General features: G+C 34.9%; 1 long non-coding RNA gene across 1 annotated transcript in view; it reads right to left on the bottom strand.

Moving 5' to 3' along the window:
- The window catches only part of LOC138919083 (uncharacterized), a 71,327-nt gene extending 48,829 nt beyond the window's left edge, over window positions 1-22,498 (bottom strand). Inside the window, exon 1 of the long non-coding RNA XR_011428989.1 lies at window positions 22,406-22,498. This is a non-coding gene — a long non-coding RNA (uncharacterized lncRNA). The remainder of the gene's footprint in view (window positions 1-22,405) is intronic.
- Window positions 22,499-25,637: the final 3,139 nt, after the last annotated feature.

Genomic DNA, 25,637 nt, shown 5'->3' with positions numbered 1-25,637 from the left:
CGATTGATGACATCTGACTGTGTAAGTCATGTTTTCATGACAAAAAATGTCTGAAAACCATAGTCTTTTTAATTATTCAATACTGGTGTGAGCAGCTTTCTCATTAAATTACCTAGACCAAGAGTTTTTTGACTCATCAATGAGGAAATCTGGTGGTTCATAATGGTTGAGAAGTACTACTAACCTAGAAAATTTTGTTTCCACTTCTCTATTAAGCATTAAGCTTTATGCCTACTGCCCCATGCTCCTCCTTGTTGATTGCAGATTTTGTGATAAAGGAATTACCAATGAAAGTGGCATATATTTCCTGGCAAATAAATTAACTTTCCAGATCCATCATTGAAATCTATCTAGTTGGGCAGGATTTCATTCTGACTAGATTAATGAGTCTCTATTGTTAGTAAATGTATGGTTATAATGATTTTTACAGTGGAAACTCTACAATTATCTCTTACTCTATCATTACTCCACATTGAAAGTATTGGAAGAGGTCAGCCTATTATCTGAAAGGTTTCAGTAACTTTTCAAAAGGCTTCTGTTTTTGAGCTCTACACTCAACCAAGTATTTTTGATTCTGATTGTGAGCCCCATTAGTTGGTGCTGTAAACTATTTAAGACTGGTTGAATTTTTGACTAAGTTATAGGCTGCAACTCTATTTATTACAGTGTTTTTCTGAGCATTTCTTTGAATAAGAATCTCCAAATCTTGTAGTTAATAAGAAAAATGAAGGTGCTTGGCTTGATCGCCTATTGTGACTGAGACGTGTGCTAAGGTTCTTTATTTGGTGAGACTGGACTTACCACCTTAGAATTAACAAGCCCCAATTTCCGATCCATAATATTAGGAATTCCTAGAGTTGATCTATAAACTTCCCAGCTTTAGCCAGGTAAGGTTATACCCCTGCTACTGTGTCTATTGATAGATTTAACACTAAAGAACAATCACCAATTAGCATATATGCGTTTTTCTTGATTGGTTGCCAGTGTTAAAAGGATGATTGTATAAAAAATGTCTTCAAGCAGCTCACTCACTGTGCTTTAGCACCTTCAATCCTTAATTTATACATGTTAAATTTATGAAAAATTCTTTTCCATATTTTATGTAGTATTCATTAATATCCTCTTCGAGGTTTTTATAGCTACTTCCAATGCTCCAATTTAGGATACAAAGTGACACAAACCAAGGAGCATTGGCTTAGCAATTCCCAATTTAATTCACATGGATAAAGGACTTCAAAAACATAAGTCTAGCTTCTTCTGATCTATAATGCCTGTGACAAGTGAGCATTGGCAACGTCTTTTAATTTACTTTGTGCTATTTGACATCCTTTCATACAAAAGAAGTCTTCATTCATGATCCAATTCAGGCTGGAATGGAACAAAAATGTCAGGAAAGTTTTATCATTAAATCTTTCCATTATTTTCTCTCAACTGAGAATAAAACACAAAGCTGGATGAAAATTTCATCTTTATTCAATTAACTGATCCTTTCATCAGGGTCCCCAAATACACTCTAGGATCCTACATATTCGCCGAAGTGGCAATGGAAATGCTGGCAGGGCCTTCCAAATTTTTAATATGTTTCATACAATCTGGAACAGTTCTCTACCGTTCAATTTACAATTACTGTTTCAGAAGTCAAGTTACTTCTTTGCTAGTAATGTTTTGTTCCTGCCCTTGCAAATTGATGGTTTTCTTATAGCCTATTACAGATTTAGATTTTGAGGTTTAGATACAAAAATAGAATCTGTCAGAACTCTATGGATTTTTACTTCTTTTATCTAATATTTGTCTGAAAATACCTCCTGATCCAGTACCTGCTTAATCTGGCATGTACCCTTAAGACAGTTAATGCTCTGCTGAATAGAAAAGCCACTAAGTAAGTTAGATCTTTTAAATGCTTTTGAGTCAGTAGATATTGTCTGAAGTGTGTTTATAAGCCATAACTTACTTAGGAATGCAGTTATTGCCTCTCTTAACTTTGGTTTAGAAATTGCCTGAGTTGTTGGGTTTTACTCTTCCGGACTTTTTTTGTTGAATTAAAAGTTTAATATCTAAGTCTAGACTCAAATTTTCCCTTTTAGAATAAATTCTTTTATTTAGGAGTTTGAGTCTGTCTGAGAGAATTTGTATGAAAAGAATTGCAAAATTGTCTTATCCTTGAAAAATTGCATTGGAAGCTTTGGTTAAGTTCTTTTATTCCACAACTTACACTAGTATGGGTCTTTTTGAAGTTTGTCTTATGGCTTTTGTATTTAGACTTTAAACTACTCAGTTTTTGGGTACTTCCTTCAAAATTTTTCCTTTTTAAGATTAGGCAATTATAGGTTGCTCTGTCAGGGTAGAATTCACTAGTTTTATGAATGGCAAGTTTTTAGGATCAGGACATAATAGTGTGAGAGAGGAGACCTTTTGAAATAATAGTTTCTTGTTTCCTCTCAGCATTCTTTCTTGTATTCATTGGCTTCTTCCAATTATTTCTACCTTCCTCCGTTGTCCTTCTATAATTGGTCTAGCAACTCTCATTTGGTTGGGTTCCTCAACATTGCTGTGTCATGGATCTTGGGATAAGAATTTCAAGTAAGGTAAGTCTGGCCAAAAAGTGAAATAAGAGACTATGGTAAAAGGTCCAAAGTTGCTGGGAGTTCAGTTCATTTTTTTTAAATACCCTCTTTGGGGCCATGTATAATATTGGCATATTGCATGCACCCTGAATTGAATTAGTCAGGCGTGAATGTACATTTTATTCTGCACTTCAAGGAACTATAGATAAGAATTGTAAGCTAGTTTGCACCTCAAACTTTAGTCTCTGATGTGAGACCAGCATAGGCAAGAAATTCAACCAGACTCCAAACCATCCCAAATTATGTTGTTATCTTCTAAAAGTGCATTATATCACTGGACCAAGATCACAATTTTAGACTGCAAATTCCTTTAGTTAAGGTGATCTTTTAAAATAACTGATGAGGGGATTTGTTCTGAGTATAATGTTCACTTGGTTTTTGTAATATTTACAGTCTCATATGTGGAACTAAGTTTGCATATTTGGCTGGTTGGCCAAGCTCTAAGTCCTAGGTATCTTAATCACTCCTGAATACTAATGTTCATTTGATGATATTTTGATGCATTATTAGAGTTCCTAACCCCATTAGGAATTCCAAAACTTTTTATAAATTTCATCCTAATGTAAGAGTTTACAATGGAAAATCCCAGGTCCACTAACTGTATATGGCATTAATCATAAATGTTAATTAAAGTAACATTATTTCTCACACTCAATCCTACATGAAATGAAGTTTTTCCATGCTTAATTGGTTAAACCTAATATGAGTCTTTTTATTCCAAGTCTAATCCTTTCTCAAAACTTGAGCTTAGTTTGTACTTTGGGACTTATGAGTGTTCTAAAGAAAAATCATTATATCATACTGGAGATCCCTAAGCAGATCATTCCTGAATAGACCAAAGAATGTATTCGATTCTTCCTAATGTAATTGCTGAACTTGGCGGTTAGTTATATAGGTCTGACTATTCATGTTTGACATTCACTATTTTCAAGTGAATGAAATCTTTTGTAATTGATTAATTCACACAAATTCTAACACATCAACGAAGAAGAAAAGGGGGCTTTAGAAACTAATGCAAGTCTATGAGATTGGATAGTGGGAGTCTCATGCATGAAAAAAAGATTCTGTTTAAGGCCACCACTGAATAAGCCTTGATCTTCAAAACTTAATTGCATTAATCTTCCATGATGCCTTTCAAGAACACCACTATTTCATGCTTTTTATACAGAAAGCCTACTGGTGCCTTAGAGGATGTCTTATGTATAGAATAGAGAAAAAAGGAACATCTAAACTATAATAATCTTTACTGATTCTAACATGCATTAATTGAGTTCCACAATTCCGGTTTATCCTGGTCCTGTAATCGTATCAAATTTGGCTGAAGATCCGGGTAGGAACACAATGCATCTTCAGTATGTACCACTAGTTCACTGTTACCTATCTAATCTATAAAGATAAGGTCTGATGCTCTTTGAGGTGTTGGATAACAATTTTAAAACCCTATGAAGATGATTTAGCAATCACTGATTATTTAGTAATTTACAGTACCAATGTTATGATCACACATTAGCCCAGAGACTGCTTGAAAGATAGAATTAAGTGTCCATCATTTTTGAACATTGAAGCAAGAGATCCACATCTCTGTTTGCAAACTTATTCTGAATTGCAAATTTGGCCATAGTGTTGGTGTTTAATCATTAATATTCAATGCATTTTGGGTTTTTCTATTATTAATAAATTCCGCTTTTGTTTCCTTATCTGTTACTGATCTTTGTAACCTTTGCCAATAGGTCTAGCAATGCAATTTAATTTAAGTATGGAAGGTCCAAAAAGTTGAAAATATGTTGTTTCTGCTATGATTTATTTAGTACTTGATCCTGGCATTCAGTAAAGGCTCATAAAAATGTGTCAAACCACCTCTAAGATTATGACAAAGATCAGAACTCTGTACAAGGAACAAAGCTGTATTGTTACAATTGCATAAATTGTTTTATTCTGAATTTGTGATCCTGCACCTTTGCAGAAAAGACAATCACTACTAATCTTAAAAAGCTCGCCTTTGGTTCTTAATTACCTGGCAAAAGGAAAGTTTTAGGAATTTGAATTTTTAGAGAACGAAACCTGCTGACAATGAGATTTATCTTTATATCTTTTCTTTTTAGGAGTGTGAAAATGAACATGTTCTTCTTTGGGTACTTTGGCCTATTTCTTCATGGAGTATCTTGGCAAAATTCTGAGTTTTTAAATTTCTTACAAAATTAGCATAACCGTCTAGAGGCTAATGTATTCTACTGTTTTCTATCTTCTCATCATTAGCTAACCTTTCCATTTCAATGCATTCTTGATTGCTATGCGAAGATTTGTTAGCTTTGTGTTAAAGTAAACCATGTGTGACTATATTAGGTTGGTCATTCATGGTGTGACACCAGACACCTGGTAATACCAAGAGATGAATGGCTGAAGTTGGAAGAAAAGTGCTAGTTTGATACAATTTGCAGGTGGAGGGGATGGACTGAAGTTGGTATTTGATGACAGTGGTCATAGAATTGGAACCCTTTCGTCAAGCCCACCCCCAAAGGTGACTCTTTAGATCATTAAGACTAAAGGCATGTGGCTACTCTGATGCCATTATTTTTTGCAAGTATTTTCTATCTTGCAAGTTAGGCACAAGATAGTACATTGTATCTCTCCAATTCCATTTTAAAATTGAGGTTATCCCATATAATGTGTTAGCAAAAAAAGTTAACTAATTTTCTTTTTATCTATGCACCAACTCTTATTTTCAATATGTGTCTTCAAGTAGAAGAAAAGGCTCTATTCCTTATTCGTATGTAGTTATTAATGTATCACTTTTTGGATACTTTATCTCAGAAAAGAAACTGGTGAAGATAGACGCAATTGTAAATGGAAGTGAGAATTTTTACTTCTTCTGACTCGGAGTGCCACCAGGTCAGTAACTCTCACATCTGGTCCTGACACTTTAAACCCTGCCTCAATTCAATCATTATAAGATGAACTCACTATTGATTTTTCAACTGTTCTCACTAACTTATAGCCTCCTCTGGTTCTAAGTAATAGTTAGATAAGCAAAGGTAAATGCTAGAAGTTTTGGAAGATGTCCTCCCTTTATCATAGAATAAAATTGTTAGATTTACTTAGACCAAACTAAAGAATCAGTAACATAGATCAATGGGTCAATTTAACTCTTTCATGACAATTGATTCTACCAATGATGAGAGATTGCACATTTCAAAAGGTGCTGCTGATATGTCTTGCCTTCCATCTGCATTTCTCATTAATTGCCTGTGACACCAACATGAATAGATTAAATGTGACTTGTTCAATGTGAGGAGTATTACATACTTCCCAACACTAGAGATGAGTATGCTCTATCGAAATTTTGCACATTATTTTTAAAATAAAAAAATATAAGATAATTGACAAGAAGAACTTTGCTCCGAAAAACTGAAAAAAGGTTTCTACCCTAAGTTGACGGGGAGATGAGGTTACAAATGCCTAGCTGACTGTGGGGCCTGAGTAGAAATTTTTATCCAAAAAATCAATTTTCGGAATGAGAATTAAATTTCAGTAACTTTCAAATATATATGAAGCAGTTTTCAGGTCAATCACTTTTTCTCTCTAACACTAAGCCAGATCCAGATTAATAAACTTTGCTTTTTTAATACAAACCCTTTCAAGGTTCAAAACTTCATAAAGATGTGATGTATAACTAAATTATGAGCAGCCTGTTTTTGTGAGACATTAATGTCCTCATTCGGCTGTAGTATATCTTACATAAAAACTGAAAATGATTTGGAACCCTTGCAGGTGATTGATCCAAGATCTATTGCAATATAGAATTAACAGAAAAGGCTTGTAGAATAGCTGAGGGGGAAAATAAATATAAATGTCTATATATTAGCTGATCAAAGGGTAAAAAAATCACCTAAGCTCAAGAAATGATGTATCACAAACTACTTTATTAAGCACAGTAACCCCTTATGCTAGCAGGGAAGTTACAAGCTGTTGATAGCTGAGGGCATGTCCTTAATGGCGACGGTATACAGCACAGACCAGGGTCTTTCTCAACTTAAGAAAATGTGAAGTCATGATGAATATAACAAAAGATTGTATACAGGCTTAATGGCACACCTCAGGAAAGTCATACCTAAAGTATTAAGGGTTATTGATCTAGGATAAAGTTGGGCCCTCCCCAGTTGTATATAATGTCGATAATACTGATATCTATATATGCAGAACTAAGGAATTGTGCACAAGTTGCATTAATCAAGACTGTATCTGGTTTTACAATTTCCATATCCAACAGTGAATGTAAGACTAAATGCTCAATTTTTCCTATAGCACTGATTCTATTATCTTGAGCTCAATAAATCTTTACAAGATGAAGCCCGCAAACAATATGAAGCTGAATTATGGCATAAACCCACCGAAATCGAAATCAGGCTCTGAACTTGACCTTTTTGAAAATATTAACTATTTATGATAACTTTAGCAGATTGATTGAAATATACCTAATTAAGCCCCAAAAATAAAACTACAGATCTAAGCATGAGCTAACAGAGATGCTAACTTTATAGGGGGGTGATAGGGCACTGAAGACTGATTAAAACAGTCGCTGTATAGTAAAGTCATAGGTAAGTTGGAAAGGTTATACATATATTTGAGTTTTCCTGATTAGAAAGTATTCCTCATACAAATGCCCAAGTAAAAGGCCTATTCCCCTCTGTGAGAGTGAAAGAAAAAAGCCATCTGCTTTTTAAAGTATTTACATTACATTGATGCTGGGCCATGCATCCAATATCGATTATTTTATGATACCTTGGGTATAGTTCTTCATGGATTACCTTGGGTCCCAGAATGTTGAAATCCCTATCTTTCTGGAGGCATTTTATTGTTCTACAAGTGCATTATTCATCATTGGAATTATCCTGGGAGTGGGGTTTAGAATTAAACCAATTTTACATCACAGTGCATTTAAAATCACCTTTTTTCTATCTTCACAATACTTAATACAAACCAATCTCAATCTGGGCTTGGTATTGACTAGTTTATCTGCCCTGCTTTTGGCCTGTTCTATTCTGCTCTGTTAACATACCACTTGAATGGTATTTCTCCTGTTGACAGGTCTGAATTAATTGAATTCCCAGTTGATTCTCTTTGTTCTGTAAGTGAATGTACAATCCCTTTCTTTCTTCGATGTATTCGGTAGCTTGGTACAAGTACTTTCCTAATTTCATATGTATATATCAATTTTTTTTCTCAAGTATGTGGAAGTGATCAGTGTACTTACTAATATGAATTACTTTTAATAGTGTAGAGTGATATCTGAAAATAGTCATCCCATTATCCTGGTTTTTTAATTTTTCTAAAACATCTCCTTAGCTTGGTGACTAACTTTTGACATGATAGTGTATAGAAAGTTCTCTAATAGGCGTTATTTAAAAGTAACGGTCTTCATTGATGACCAATGAGTTTATCCACTTTAATCTGTGGTGCAAGCAATTGTGATGCCCTCTGTTCCCATCCTCTTTTCTCCTTTCAAAGACCTGATAGAGAATCAAATAGTCACCTTTGGACCTGGAATACAATTTGGAGAAGGTGCCTATGTGGGGCAAGGGCTAAAGGTGGATCTTGCAAGGATATATCATTATAAAGGAAAAAAAATTACTTAGTGCACTTACTAATTCCCTTAGTGGAGGTTTAATAGAGCACCTTACCTATACAGATTCTTTTATGGCATGTCCCAATTTCTTCCAACGAAAAAGATTACATTCTAAAATCAAAGGTGCAAGGCAATAGTAGACTGTAGGGAAAAATTTCCTGACAATTGGCAAGTCTGCTTTAGGGTTGAGAAGTTTCTTCAAAAAAATTGATAATTAAATAGATAAATTGGGGTCTCTTCCTTGTTCAGCTACCCTGTCCCTACCTATGGCTATTAATGCTGGTCAAGTTCTGTTCTCCTTTTATGCAAATTAGCCTACATAGTAGTAGTATAAAAAACTCCTTTAGTAACCTTGGAGCAGTTTTATCACAACAGGGGCCCATTGCTACGTTCCTCTTTTTAGTGACTAATCAATGGGATATTGATATTTGGAAAATGATTCTATTAATTTGGGCAAAGGCAGTAACATAATATGATGTCAGATTAATAATATGACTAAAGTAAAATGCGGGGTCTTGAACTAGGAGGTTGTTTTTCCATTGGTTACAGGTTGAATAAGACTAAGTTGAAACAGTCAATGGTGAGTCTTAAAATCACAAAAATATAGGGCTTTATCAGAAAAAGCAGGTATATAAATATAATTGTATTCCCAGAAAGTATGTGGATTCCACATAACATAATTTAGGACTGGATACTCTGGGATGTCTGGAGCATTTAATAATGCTTTTCTAATTGGGTCAAACTTAATGTTGCAGTGATTTTCATTTTTGACATGTGCTTAACTCTCCTTAGTCGAGAAGATTAGATGCAAAAACATTGGTATCCTCATCTCTCAATGAGCATCCCTGAATTTATCCTCATAAAACCAAAGGAATATCTCCAAGTCTCTCTAGTTGGCTGTGTAGTGACATCTCCCAAAGCTCGGCTTGAATTGAGTGGATTTCATCATCCTACTAAAATTTGTCAATCTAGAATAATCTGGAATCCCTCTTGGTTAGAGAAGATATAACGATATTTGCAATCTCTGTTAGTCATCCGCATACTTTATAATTAAGCCTCATTAAGGCTGAATTTTGCTGTTTCAGCCCAATTGATTTTAGCTAGTTAATAAGGCTTCTTTGATTGTGATTAAAATATTGGGAATTATATCCAGCCATAGGAAAAATGCCCCTCAATCAATTATTCAAAACAAATTTGTCCCTGGTGGCAAGCTCAATGCCTGCCTTCTAGGCCAGGATTTTCTTTAAAAAGTAATCAAGAGTACTGCATATCACTTGGAATGCATATTGAATAGTTATTGTGCATCCCTACAGAGTAAAGAATAGAGATTATCTACTAGTGGACAATACAGAGCCTTTTGGAGTAGATTGTTCTCAATTGTCTTATTGATTCCTTGTTAGTTCAACTAATATTTACTTTACTATTCAATTCAATTACAAGAAGAATACATTATGAATAGCTACATTTAATTGCTATTTACAGAATATGGGTATGCCGCATCATTGTCCTTTTTATATAACAGAGGTTAATGGGGATTGCATAGCATTACATTAGAACCATGAGCTTCATGCGAAAAAGTGTGGTTATTTTTTGACCCGAAGGGCAACCATTCCAGAGGCTCACGAAAAACTTGATCAAATGAGAAGTTCACGCTAAAATAGGTGCTAACTTGCTGGATTCTCATAACTTTACAACTCTACAACACCCCTAGCCATCTTCTTTTTCACTTTCTTTTTTATATCAGAAGGGACTCAAGTTCGCTATTATATGCACTAACCAGCTTTCTTACCCCACATGGATAATATAGATGTAAACTCTCTTAGCTGAGTAATCAAGCATCCAGCAACAATATTTCTACACTCACTTTAGTCCATACCTGACATTATTGTCTTCTGAATTCAAAGGTTTTTTGCTATTGGAAATCAAATGCAACTTTCACTTGCATACTATGTTCACTTCCATGATATGACTAGTATCTTGAAACCAAATTTCATTCTTATCATTCTTTAGCAATTTACTTTATGAGCATCAAGGAAGGTTATGAAAAAATTTGGGATTTGTAGAGTTTTTATTCTTGGGGAACCTTTGTGACAACTTAATAACCCCACTATTTTGATTCTCTGATATGATGCCTACCTTTGGCAGCTTTGCTAACAGACCCAAGTTTTTTAGTTCAAGAATGGACTAGGCAAACTAGCATAACAAACTGGACATTGCAGCAGATAATTTTAATTTTTTTCTGACCGATTTTTCTGAAGATTTGAGATGTGTGGTCAAATGAAGTGTTCAGCTACACTCCGTTAGTTGCTAACAAATGGGCAATTTGATTAAATCCTACTTTGGGATCTCCACTTATTATTTCAAACTACTGATTTTGACAGATTTACTGTTACATTTTGACCAAAACTAGTCAATTTAAAGTACTTGGGTGTTCTATAGAAAGACTTTCTTGATAAAACAATGATCACTGTGAACACCTGGTACTACCAGATTCATATTGATTGTCATAAATATTAATATACATTGTGAGGTTAAACAGGTAAGTTTCTCCTTGTCCCCTATCTGAATAGTGGCTAAAAATGTACTAAACTGTTTTGTGGCCTTTTTTTAACCCAATTCACAAATTGTAAGCACCTGGGAGGCCAAGTTCTTAATTCCTTTTTCTATTTTGCTCTGTACCCAAGGCTATGATAAGGTTAGCTTGCAGGAGAGACCCTTTTATAGGGGGGATCAGACCATAACCACTTTGCATACTTGAAGATCCAGCCTTCTATAGCATGAGCCCTGGAAAGATGTGCCCTGTCATCATACATGAATTGCTGTATGAACTCTGGGATTGTTGCAATAAGGCTAGCTCAATAGAAGTATTTTGTTCGGGCCCAAATATAGTAACCATGTTGGAGAGTTGTTGAGTAATCTCCTAATGTGGCCCAATAGTGCGGATCCCTCTTAAAGCTGTGTGGCTATATTGAGGGCTAGTACAAAGATTTAATTCTCTTTGACATAACTTAAGAGATATGTCAGCGAGAGGCAAAGGAAGGTTGGAGAGGCTAATGTTGTTAAAGTTAGATACATGACAAATGGACCATTAGTTTTGCCGGCTAGAGCCGAATTCTCCAGATGATGATCCACAAGAAAAACCTCAGATTGGAAAATTCTTATTTTCTTATGTTAAAATTGTTGTTTTTAGCAAAGCTTATGAAAAATAACTTAGCTATGTGTGTGTGGCTTGCAATATAATGCACCCTAGAAACCCATGATGATCATTGAAACCTTAGCACTAAACTGAAGCCACAAGACTATGAGATTTGTTGGAAGAGAAGATTTATCAGCTAAAATCATTTAATGGCTTTCTTTCTAGAGCTTCTATTTAGCATGCACCAGGTGAACCTAGATTTACTACTCTGAACTACTTTGCTTTTTTCGAAAAATCTCAGAGTACATTGAGTGATCTTGACAAATGTTACCTTGACCATCAAGTAGTTACAAAAATTCTACCAGGTCTTCTTTAAATAACTTTAGTTAACCACCAGAGCTTTTGGGACAAATCAGATTTGAGCTTTGAACATAAACTGTATAATACCAAGGGATATCTTGAGTCACAATGCTTTCCCTGATTCAGAAATTCCACCTAATGTTATCAAAGAAAACATTGTGGCTATGGCCAATTAAATAAAGTCCTGGGTGCGAAAGCTTAGGTGGAATTGAAATGCTAACTCCAGCTTATCGCAGCATCATGTGCTATAGGTAAAAGGTTACAGATACGATTGCTACTTACTATGGGATTTTTAGAAGTCTAAGCACTTAGATCCTGAAAACTCTCGGTGATTTACGAGTATTTAATAAAAGATCATTAGAAGACTAGTGTATTCAGTAGGTTTTTGCAGATAAAAAAAAGTGTGACATGGAATTAATGTGTAAAATAAAATTTTGTGATGCATTTCAAGTAATGGCTGCGGTCATTAGGAATGTAACTCTCAAATGTAAATGATAAAGATCTAATATGCCACTATTAGTTTTATTTTGTAAAGTTATGTCAATTGTGGTTTCAACCATAATTACTCTAATTATTTTCACCCAATAAGTACTGTTATAACCCTTTTTCATAATGACATTCTTGTTGTGATTTCACCAGTAAGACTTCTTCAAATGAACGTCAAGTGCACATAAGGCTTGAGTTTATTTTCATAAGTTCTTAACACAGTGCAGGGAAGGTCATAGATAGCTGAAGATTTTATGTATTAAGCATATAGTTAACTGGATAAAATCAGCCCTTCCCAATTTTAAAATCATGCTTCTGTGTTAACAAGTATAAACTCATTAAACAGAATAAAAGTACTTAAAATTTCCATGACCCTTGAGAGGATATATTTGACTGCTTTTTTATAGTGTTTTTAATTTAAAGTATAGACAATTAAACATTTTAGAAATGTTCAAAGAATGTATCGTAATACAGTATAACTGGAGGACCCTGTTGTGAGCTTACCTGACCTGCTCAGGGATCACCTGTAAAACAAACGAATGAGGTTCTGCCCTGGATTATGATGGTGCATTTAACTGAAAGTTTTTTTTCAACCCTGGGAAGCTTTAATGAATGGATGCACAGCTTTTTTACTTTGATGGCATTGGTTGACTGAAACTGAGTGCAACTTGATAGTCTTTAGAATCTCGTTTTCAGATAATATCTGAGAGAGCTTGAGGATAAATGACATTGAGATCCGCCTCTTTCTTGACTTCTATTCCTCTTGTTTGGACTTCAAGAAATCATTCAATGAAAAAACCCAAACTTAGATCGGCTAGATTTCACCTCAGGTGTATATTGTTAATTCAAAAGTTCTTAGTGGAACATCTTTAATTTAATTTGGTTTGGAGATTGGATTAGGAATATGGTGAAATTTATGTTTGATGTATTTAAGAGCAATGATATACTCTTCCCAGCCATTGGTGGTTTATAAAGAGATGGGGGAGAGCTTCATTAAGCTGATTTGTGCTTTCCTTAAAATGAAGCCTAAAGTATGCACAATGTTTCAGTTATCCGTGTTCTTCTTGTGTGAAGAAAGGAATTGAAAAGCCACCCGTAACCCAGACAAGGGTATTGTAATACCATGATATAAAGAGGGGAACCTATGTCCACCAGAATATAGAATATCAGTCAGCTAGCAAGCATGTATCGCGACTTGTTTGTGGAGAGTTTGGCAGGTTTTTTTGTGATCTGTCCTTGACTATTGTGTGGCCTCTACCAGTCTGCTTCTCTGTTTTATCATCAATCTTGTGAAGCACATGAAACTTTTACCACTCTCTTTCATCCTGGTCTAGGTCTCTAACTTCAACCTTTTAAGAATTACCTTTGTGAAATTAACAAAACAACAAATAAAAAGTCAAAGTCTGAAGATTCAAGTATTGCAATAAGTAAAATTGTGATCTTTTAATTGACTGATCTATTGGTGCTAGAATAAAAGAAAAAAAATTGTCAGTCAAACTCAATGAAATAATGTAGATTGAGAGTATTTGACCGAGAGAATTAAAAAATCTCACATAATCAAGTGTCTTCACATAGCCCTACAGGGAGCTTAGGAAATGAATTAAAAGAAATTTCAAGACTAATTGATTGGTCACATAAGCTTTCTGACATGTGGAAGACCTGCTGTGAATTGCCAAAATCGGTTTTGAGATTTAAATACTATTATATTCTTAGAATGCAAAGTGTCTATCAGTTTTAGTGATTTTAAAACAGTTCAGGGACATGTATTGTAATTAATTATGTAAGATATAGACGCTATTTTCTTTCCTTTTACATTTAGGGGTCTATGTCTCTAAGCCTTGAAAGTTAACATGTTCCCTTTACTGACACTATGAGGCCCATTTATTTAGCTTGCGTGGAGTAAATTCAAAAGGCAGGGGGCAAAATTAATGCACTGGAGGGTTCATATGCCATAAAATTAATGAAAGATGTGTTAGGGGTAACTTCTTTTGGGATTATCATATTGGTTTTTCAATCTGCATACTATGGGGGTGAGTTCCAAGCATGTTGTCTTGAACTGAGATACTTCCTTGTCATTTAGGGCATTGGGTCCCTACCTGACGCTAAATATAATGAGAGTGAGGAAGTAATTAGCAACCTGCACATAGAGATGTAGAAATTAGATCTATTTACCATTCATGCTCCTGAATAAATTCATTCCCTCAATTATGTACCGAATTGTAAAACTAGGATTCATCTGGTTTTCCTGATTAGTTTTTCCTATGATGGAACTTTATTATTGATTGAAGGTGGATCAGTTGTATTCTGAAAATCGTGAGATGCATAAGAATTTATTCTTCACCTAGTATATAAACTTGGTAGGGATGGGCTTACTCTGAATGGATATAGATTAGGAATTGATAAAATGCCCCTTTAATAGAGTTTACAAAGTATTATCCCTATTAACAAGGCCCTGTGGATGTATACACTAGAATTACAGGTAATACTGATATTCTTTGCGGTTCTTCGACTCAGACTGATACGAAGCACTTGCTTAATCTAAAAACAATGGTTATTTGAGATTTCCTTACCGTATGAATCAATAAAAGCTATGACAAAAGAGTTAAAATGATGTTTAAAACAGTAATATCAGAGAATAGCTTAAATAAATTCTTGGGCTGTATAACTTGATGAAGAATAAACTGTTTTTGGTTTCTGACTTTTGGATTCTCTTGTCAAGTTTCAGACCTTTAAAACCCCAGTGAATGTTTAAGGAAGTTCCAGCCACCACTCTTGCCTCTGCATGGACAGATAGATTTTATCACCTTGGGTTACTGACTGGTTAAACTTATGCAAAGTTGAGTAATTGCTTGTTCAATTAGAAAGGTGGCTTGAACTCCACCTAATAAAAACTCATATTAGAGCTGCAAGCCTGTTTTCTGGCCAAAACTAAGGTATTTTGTGTAAAACTCTACCATGGAGATAAAGGGTCCATAGAGCTCCACCATGTTAATCGTTTTACTAATAGAGTGCAGCAGGTACTTTCTTGCTCCTGAAGCAGATTATTGAATATTGCTATTTTTTTGGTGTGAGGATGAATGATATTTACATAGCCTTTAACTACGGGTGAGAAAGTTACAACCTTTAGCATCATTTTTCATTAACTACCTATTTCTTACACAAGCACCTACTCTGTTTTACCTTTGGGTCCAGACAAGAAGAGTGTTTTAAGCACAAGTTGGTACATAGGCCAAGTATTTGTAACCTAAATTTCCTTTTAAAAGCCTATTCAAGTCCAGACTTTGATAGGCCATAGTTCAAAAGGGCTCCAATCTCAATTTGAAAATACTATATTGGTTGTGGCAAATTTACTAAATGGCACCTATCACTGTCTACATAGTTCTGAATCGCTGTATTCTTTAGATTCTAAATTATTCTCCAGATTCCAGAAATATTTTACCTGTATGGCTTTGTCATTCTTTTGTCAATCTTTCTTGGGAAAAACTGTATGCACTGTGAGGACCAACAAGCTCTTCCTTGCTAGGTATAGTCAGATTATACAAGAAAATGGTCATTCTTCTCTTACTCAGGATTTCACCATTCCCTTTTCTCATAGATTTGATACTTCCTGATGCCATATCTGTCTATTAAAAAGGCACAGCATTCAAGGAAAAGAAATTTTTTTTGACATATCGTGTACTAAAGACAGCTCAATGCAAACAATTCTTTCAGACACCATCCCAGATTCATGTTAAATCCCCCTCTGAAATTTTCTTTGACCTTGTCTGTTGAATAAGTGCTTTATCTATGTTGATATGTAGATGGTTGTAATCACTTATTTTCCTCTGTACTTTGTGATTTCCCAGTCACAATTTCTATTTGTCCCATTTCTTTAATAAATTCAATACACTTACTTAGTAAATTACTCATAAAACTGATGGCCTAAAGTGTAATGTATGGCTTAATTTTGGTACCCTTGGGAGTTGCATAACTTTTTTTGACAGAAACCATTTTTTAATAATAATGTAGTGAGTAGCAGAAATGAATGAATTCACCTTTTCCAATTCTTGAGAATTGTCAAATGTTTCTAATTATTTTGGGTGTCTTGTAGCATCCCCTAACTCTGAATTCTGAACCTCCATTACTCTTTTGTTGAGGTTGCAAAGCATCCTTGGAAAATTTATGTTTTTTCTCGTATGTCAATTTCGGGATTTATCTTCTCATTCTGAAAAGAGAAAGTCCAAAAGACTCACTAAAAAGTCAGAAGGCACAAGAATGTTGCTTTCTTTGGGGCTAGCTCCATAGTATAGTCCTAGAACAGATCGATCCAGAAAATTTGAACTTTATGTATTGATCTTGGTATTTGCCTCATTTGAGTCTACCTGGACCCAAGGTAGTGGAGACTCAATTTGAAATAAGAGATATGTACTAGGTAACCAATATTTCTGAGATACAAACTTCTTCCTCTATCTTTAAAAATATGATTCTCAGTAATTTGTATGGCAACACAAATAAAAGGAGGCTCACTGATTAAAAAAGCTTCCAGAATTGAGTACAATTAAGAGAACATGCTCCATAAAATATGAGATGTTTCAAGAACCATCTGGTGATACAGATATGTAGAATTCGATGTCCATGGAGTCAGCTTATCTCCAATTAGTAATCAAGCTGCTGCCTTGCCCTCAAATTTGTTGAATTAGAAAAACTGTGTAAGGTTTTTTAGTGTTAAACTCCTATTTTCTATCAATAAGACTCCTGAATACCATGCAGGGGTGTAAATAACTCTTTCATGTAATATACTTTGGAGCAAAAGAAAGCAAAATAATTAACAATCAGTTAAAATTGATTGATTTAAATACAAAATGACATTTCAAAGGTTATAAATAGCCATAAAGGATCTTGAAATTAGAACCACAAGGAAAGATGCTTTCTAACTTTATCCAAATTTGAACTCACAAACTTCACTTAGTAAGTTATATCCAGGTCATATAACTTGTTAGAACAATTTCTGAATATACGACTTTACATATTTCTATTGTATAAGGGAGACCCTTTCTTCATTCCTGACATGCAACCTTTAGGATCTATAGTATATATTCCTATTTTGATTTATCAAATTAACCTGCAGAAATGGAGTTCTGGTTCTTCAAGCCTAGCAGGTAAAATTGGAAAAATCTAAAGATAACCTCATAATTTCTTACGCTGATGCTTTTTGCTCAGAAGTTTATGATTATTCAAACTTTTTGCTTATGACATTTCCTTGCTTGCCATTGAACTTTCACAGAGAAATCGCAGGATACATCATTAATTTCCTTAATTCAGATTATAGTTTTCATCATGATTTTGACAGAGTGCAACACTTCAGTAGGACGTGATAAAGTAAGTAACCAGAACATGTGACATTGTCTTAATACCCCGAATTACACTGTCAGTAAGTGGAGGGAATTGGCAAATTTTCTCCCGTTCTAAGACTGCTATTTTTAAACTTTCCTGTTCAGCTCTAAATAGCCAACTTGATACCTTATAGTCTTTGAGATTAGAAGGGTATAGCTGTCCTAATTGTCCTTGTTGACTGAGACCTAATTATGAACTTAATCTCATCATAGGAAGCAGTTATCAGTCAGAGAAATATTGTCCGCCATTTTATTGTTAATCTGATTCCTCATCTACAAGCCATAATTCTCTTGCTGTTATTGTCGGTTGTTGCAGGTGTTCCCAACAATCTGATCCCGAAAGCATCATCTAGTTTGAAGAAATACTTTCCAGGCCCTTGATTAAGAACTAAAGTTATTAACACTCACTTCCGCAGTGCTGCCATAACTCGTCTAACAACATGGTTATCTAAGTCTGCCCTCCCAACGGACCTCTGATTAATTGAGATTTTCAATCAGTTGTTTTAAAGGGATTTTCGTAGATATTTCACAAAGCTAGAATTTGTTTATATTTCTATGGTTTATTGCATTGCTAAGGAGGACTGAATCGATTGAAATGAGGTATATCTGGAATGCATGTGATAATATTTTGAGAATTTAATCTCCCAGCAGTGAAGATCACATGGATTATTGTTCTGGGGAATCTAATCAATACTGAAATCCTAATACGAGACTCTTATTACCACCCCTAAAATTAAGATGTTGAGCGGAGATGGCATATGTCAGTAAATAAGTGAGAGTTCTTCATCTTCAAGCACTTAAATGATAGTCAAAATTTGATTCTTTGGCAATCATGAAAGTTACAAATTTCTCATAAGGCCTCTTGCTATAATATAGAATAATGCCTCTTTTGCAATATGTCTACCATACTTTGGCTCTTTATATACCAATTAATTGGAATCACACTGCTCTAGTTATTCCCTCTGATCAGGTGATAAGATCCCTTTGAGTACACTCTTGTGGTGATATCTTGGAATGTTGCTTTTAAAGATTGCTCTCAGAAACATTTTCATGACTATTACATCCAGCATCCTATTGAAAGCTGTTGAGCTTTTAGTGATTCTAAGATCGCTTCTATCAGGCTACTTGCTGCATAGGTGTGTCCACTCATTTTGCTATATCTACCATATTATAAAAACTGTATTGTTACCCAACAGAAAGGAGGGTTCCAGTATCAAAATTGAAATTTTCTGTAATTTCTATATGTGAATCCAGGAGTTTTACTAATCCCTACAGTATTCACTTACAATGAAACTGGACCTGCAACCTTTCAACATCCAATCTTTTTACACATTCTGGGGAATCCACTGTGTTTTTTAGGTTGCCCCCATTATTTTCAAAAAAAATTGAATTTGAAGTTTTACTCATTTGAGACCCTATCAGAACAGATAGCTGAGACTGTATCTCATTGAAATTCACAGAATAACCTGTCTTGAAAAACTGTGTATTCTTAAATAGTATATCTCTATACACAATTCGGACCTAAGACTTATTTAATCCCTCAGTTCAGGTAATTTACTTCTCCATGAATTCCAGGTTTATTTCAGTGACTGAGAAGATTACTTTAAATCCAAGAAGGGTACGTCAGGGTGCCAGTAAGAATCTATCTCAATATACAGAGGGATTATCTAAAGAGACCAACCCCTCATGTTCTAGAATATTTGGTAACTTATATTCTTGTAAAGGTTATTTTTACTAACTATGGGAGACTTGCAGTTTTGAATCTTGATATGGTCTACGCACCTGTAGTTCTTCACTTTAATTAACCAGGCAAGTCTTAATGAATTTGTTAAGTAAGAATTTTTAATTTTGGGATATAGACAAAACCCTCAGGCGTCAGATCAAGTGTGGGGCTAAGGTTGATGCAATGTGTTATTGATGGGTCTAGGCATTTTAAGGTTTCTGGAGACGGTTCTTAAATTATAATTAATATATCAGTACAATTCTAGTTAACTGATAAGTAGTCCCTTGTATGGAACTTCCCATCATTGTCTGAGGTTTTATGTCCCTCATCCGGCTTGATGCAAGTTTCTTATTTCTAATGTATTAAGAAGTAATCCAAGTTTGCAAATGTAATATTTGCTTTAATATCTTTATTATGAATCAATTGATACGTATGTCCTTTGTCTGATGCCCCTGCTGCTGCTAATATCTCCTTATCCCTTAAAATTTTGCTACTGTTTAATATCTTCAAAGAAGTTACCTGAACATTTTAATTGATCATATGAAGCATGGAAATTTAATGTTTTCCCACCGTGTTTTGAATTATTGGAGTATGGTTTTACTGCCTTGCTTCTTATCAACAAAAGCCATATCCCAACTTTAATATCTAAACGGCTAGATAAAGTCCTGGTGATTTTTTGGTTTTAGCTTAGTCCTATGATGCTACATGAAAGAATTCATAGGAGTAGTAGCTCAAGAAGTCTAGCTGTTATTTGATAATAACAATTAAGAATTTTTGAGAAATTTCCTATCTTATAAGGGTTGGATTATGCATGATTCTTTTTGGCTTCAAGACTGTTGGGGCGGTACTACCGGCTTCCACTTACTGTAGGTGGTATTAAACTCTTAAAATTCTGGTCTTTCAAACTAGATATAGCAATAACTGATTTTTAACTACGTGAAGGTGGCCCTAAACACTTAATGTCAAAATAAATCCATATGCTTCCTTCTCATTCATCATCGATGATTTGTTTTAGATGCCTTTTCAGTAGAAATGGTGATACACAAAAATAAAGTCTTAGCCAGCAGCTGGGTCGGAGAATAGCAGTTTAACAAATTGATGAATTTCTAAATTATGAAATTATCAAGAATTATCATAGAGAATTGCAGAATGTTGGGCAACTTGGGCACAGACTTGAATTAATATCATCATGAGTCTTTGCTCAACTAAGCTTACAAAAACTGCTAAAAGGCTAAATCAGAAGGTACATGCCTTTTTTTAGACATCTTTAGTGCTCAATTTAGGAAGATGTATCTTTATTGCAGACCATCAAAGTGAAATTTCAGTAGTTTGGGAAACATGTAAAAAGACTATAGGACTCAATCTTTGACTCATAACCCATTGAGGCCTTAAACTGGTCTTGGAATTGATGAACTTGCCAGACAGTACCATCTGCATCGTGGATGGACCATCTTGATGTGACTTTGCATTCATATGCATTTTACTTAAGTTTATTCCAGCTAACTTGGCAGCAACTGCTTTAAACATGAATCCTGAGGTCAGATAATCAGAGATCATTTGGATTCAAAATGTCCATGGCACAAGGATATGATGCGTCAAGTCCAAAAAGTTAGCTATCATTCCCCCACATGCAGTCTGATAGCCCTGTATAATTTAAGGATGATACTTGGCATTTTTGTCTTTCTATACAGTGCTCATTGCACTTGTCCAGTGGAGTATGTATTATCTGTAGGTTCTTGTGTGTATTTAAAATTTCTAAATCTTGTTCCTGGCAAAGCATCCAGAAATCCACATATATAATTATTATTAGAATGACTTGATAACTAAAAGGATCCAAAACTTTTTTAGTTTATGTATATATGCCTATCCTCATGCAGTTGAATAGTGGGTTTGATACATCTAGTTATCATTCCAAAGTAAGTGACCTGACAATATTGGTGGAGAGACTGTTCCTTCTACACCTTGTAAGCATGACTTATTCACACAAGCAAATCAGAATTCCTAGAGAAAATATAATATTAGATGATCTTAGATAAGATGCAACAGGAATATAAATTAATGAAGACCTGAGGTACTGAACTGAGACTTTAGAACCTGTGATTAGTTTGCAACAAAAGTGAAGGCTAAAAAGATGTGTACAAAGTGCCAACGTTCATTTTGCCAATGGTGATGCCAGAGCTTATAACCAACAAGATGTACAAAAAGCACTAAGGTTCAATCAAATTCTATTGTGCCTAAGACCATACTAACTTTTTTATATTTTCTGACATCAATCTGGTAGTGCATCTTCATATGTCCTCCTAATTGATTCAGAATCTAATGTGTGCCACTTACCTTTGGCTAGTAGCAAATTAATGGACCTTGATGAAGGGTCATGGGCTCAAAACATGTCAAGCAGTGAGTCTGAATAAGTCTGGGTAACCTTTTGATAATAAAAAAGGTGGGATCAGTCTAGTTTTAATTGGCTCTTTCAGCTTTTGCCCAGTTTTGTGGTGCAAAGACAAGAGTAGAATAGCATTTGGCTATTTGCAATTGTCAAAATATTGTCAACTAAAGGATGTGCTTTAGTTAATAAATGATCTTATTAGGATCTCTTACACCTGATATAATCCGCAGGGTATATTTTGGCATAAAAGAAGGATGTTATAGGCTAAATCTAAGTTGATACATTGGTTTTCCCATTTACAAAAATGAAAAGAAGCAGTGGGATTAGTAGGGGACCAAAATAAAAATTAGCAGTGGAGTAGAAAAGATCAATCCCACATCTGAACCAAGCAGCAGTATTTTGAACTTTTTAGGTCAAATTTTTAGCAACTAGGACACCATTGTATAAAGTATATTTCTCAGTAAGCCTATACAAGTATCGCCCTATAGAAACATATAGGAGAGGGCCCCTTGGGAAGAAAGAAGCTATGATCTTACTTATGGCTGATAGTTTATTTCTAGTTTTAATTAATCCATTTCGTGAAAAGGACTGAAGGAAACCAGAATATGTCACCCTAAAGCATGCCTCTTTGACATAAGAGCTATTTTAAGCTGAAGGCAATTAAGAAGCAGCAAACATTGGAAAGCAGTTCTCACCTCCATCCTTTCTGCAGAAAGGCAGGGTTTAGGTTCTCCTTTACTGGAGACGACTCTAGACTCTTATCAGCCCAGAGATGGCACCAAAGGAATCTGCAAACCAAACGGTACTCCATTACTTTCCTCCTGTATATTTAACTTCACACAGTTTGCCTCCTTTGGAAGCCAAAAACTGCTTTCTTTTGTCTTGTCACTTCTCTATAAATTTATTGTTCTTTGTTGAAAATGCTGTAAGCTTGAACTCTAAGCCGTCTCTTTGAGTTACTCTTTCCCTGAGTCACACTCATGTATATATGAGATATGCATGTTAGTAAACTTCTATTTGTTTTTCTCTTGTTAATCTGCCTTTTGTTACGGGGAGCCCAGCAGAGAATGTAGAAGGGTGGAAGGAAAAGGATTTATTCCTCTCCTACGGGACACTGTTTCTCCTCTTACAGAAAGGTTTATTTTTTTTTTGAAATCCATGAAATTGGAAAGTTGTTAAGCTAAAATAAAAAATAAGAGCAAAAACAAAAACAAAAACACTTGAGTCTTCTTAATGAAATTTTCTGAGTGATGAAAAATAATATTTTCAACTGGACAAATAAAAATATAAACCTAAGGATGCTTTTTAAATTCATGGATCTTTACTTATTCAACCCCATTTCCTCTTTGCCCTTTGAGTGTTTTATTTGTGTGAAAGATCTTTTCCTGCTGTACTTTCTTGTCCTGTTATTATAATCTTACTCCTCCACCCTTCCATCCTCTCCATTGGACACAGAAAACAAGCTGTAATGCAAGAATCAAGGTAGTTGCTCCGATCAACACCCATACCCACTCTTCCCATGGCATTCTGGACAAGGAGATGGGGCAGTTGATGTAAGGAGATTCTAACTAAAAAATAAGGACACAGTCCAAAATTACCAAACATTTGAGGCTACTCCACACTATTATAAAGGGAAAAGAAAGTCCAGCAAGGAAAGCTCTTTTACACAAAGAAAATATTCAGATAGCTTCTTATCTACTACCTCTGTTACCGAACCTGAAGTGAGTTCGCTCACACCGTCGCACAGCAAGCCAATCTCTGACACTGGGTGTGCTGGAAGAAAGTAGGAATTTTATCTTTGCACAGCACTGAGCAAGGAGAGAGGGCAGCTAACACTGAAATCCCAAACTCCTCGAAAAGCTAAAAGGAAGGGTTTTTATTTGGGGTTTTAGGTTGGGGAGAGGGAGCATACGGCCTTGCTGGTCAGAGCTTTCCCACCAGCCTGTCTTTGGCCTTGAGACACTTGCAGAGAGGAGGGAGCTCATGACCTTGCTGGTCAGCAGCTTTCCCACCAGCCTGTATCTCTTTGCGGGAGGAGATAGTCCAGGTGGTTGTCCTTGACGGTGTCTGTCTCCATGGAGGATAGTGGATTCTGGAGCCGGGAAGCCAGAGAGTAAGCAGGGAATGAGTGTTTTGGTTTTAACCCCATATATGCCAGGTTTAATGTGGGGAAACTGATATCAGGGTCGGTATCACCTCATGCTGAGTTTGGGGAGTTATACGAACTCTCTGTATTACCTTCACAATTTTTCTGCTAATATGAAAGTATTCTTAATTGAAAGTTTACAAAAATATGTATTACACTATTCTACATACTCCTAAATACTTGGTGTTCCTTTTGCTTTTAGAAACCCACAGATAGCATTAGAAATCTAATTTTAAACTTCTACTTAAAATAGACTGAATTATAGTTTCTTTAATGTTAAAACAATTTACAGAAGAATCTCACTTGATTCAAAATTCTGGATTAAAGTTTTTGAACACTAAACATTCTGAGGTAACCATGAAAGGCAGGCTAGTCATCAGCATAGCCCACTGACTGAAAGAAACCAGGGAGTTTAATTCCGACAACAAGAATACACATTTTATAATTCAAGGAATATTTGGGAGATTGGATATGGATGCTCATGGTGGTTTTAAGCTCCAATCCTTTATTTCTCAGTTCGCTGTCAAAGCTAATGTTGACAGTATATAAGTTATATAATTTTATGTACATTAGTTCAGTCAGCCACCATCAGCAATTTTCAGGTACTTGCTTATTCAGCAAGTGGACTTGTTATATAGATACTAAGTACCAAAAGGTGGTAAATGTAATTTTAAATTATATTTTAATGTCTCATTTCTCTTGACATTTTAAGGACCTAATATTTTCCTTATATTAATTCTGATAGCTCATGGAAGACAAACTTCACTTTGCTCAACAAAGATTAAAAACAAGCTAATTTTAAAAAATATATCCTTGCATAATTGTTGACTTTTGTGGTGATACTGTAGATTTTCTTTTAGACATTTAATTGGAACACTGTGTCTTCAATTGGGTTCCCCCAGAAGCCGACCCTGAGATGAGGAATTGTGAACTAGCAGTACGTGAGGTAATCCCACAAAAACTAGTAGAAGAATGGGAAATTGAGAGACCAGAGAGAAAGAAAGAAAAGATGTGTTATTAAATGCAGGGCCACTTGGGACAACAAGAACACAGTTCCGAATTTTCCTAAGCAAAGAGAAAACAAAGGTGAGATAGTAAGCAGGCAATGAGATTAGGTGGGTATTACTTGGAAATCTGAGGAGATTGGACAATGGATCTCAAGAGTGGATATGTAGTATTTCATGCAGAGGAGGAAATCAGATTTACTAGATAGATAGACTAAGAAAGCCAAGCTCAAGCCATTAATAATGATTAGGACGAGTTATACAATATTGAGAGCTAACTTTTTTAGTATATGATATACAATTTAAGTTTTTCTGGACATCTTAGAATAATCATTAAGAGGCTCAGTCATGGTGATATGCATATGACTCATTCACATTCTATGGATTGTCAAAGTAAGAGCTTACATATCAGCAATAACGTTCATTTTAACAATATCAATTTCATCACACATTCAGTATGTTTTAGTTTGAGAATTTTCTATCCCTTAAACAGGAAATTAACTTTCTGTCATGAACTTAACAAATGTTTATTTCTCTTGTTTGATAATTATGCTTTTACAGCAACCAATCTTTGTGTATTAGGTTTCCTCTTTTTCTCTAGCTTCTTAGGATTATCTTCTCTTTTGTTATCTCCATATTAACATGTTGGAGCAAAAGGAATATAAAGCTAATAAACGCAATTTCTTTAGGAAATAGTGTTGTATGACTTTTCTGATAAAAGAATGAGAGCAGTACTTAACTCTTGCTGTTTTTATTTTTTTTAATATTTTACTGGAT

The sequence above is a fragment of the Equus caballus genome, chromosome 19 (genome assembly GCF_041296265.1).
Source record: "Equus caballus isolate H_3958 breed thoroughbred chromosome 19, TB-T2T, whole genome shotgun sequence".
Taxonomy (NCBI): domain Eukaryota; kingdom Metazoa; phylum Chordata; class Mammalia; order Perissodactyla; family Equidae; genus Equus; species Equus caballus.
This window is presented reverse-complemented; position numbering and strand designations above follow the sequence as displayed.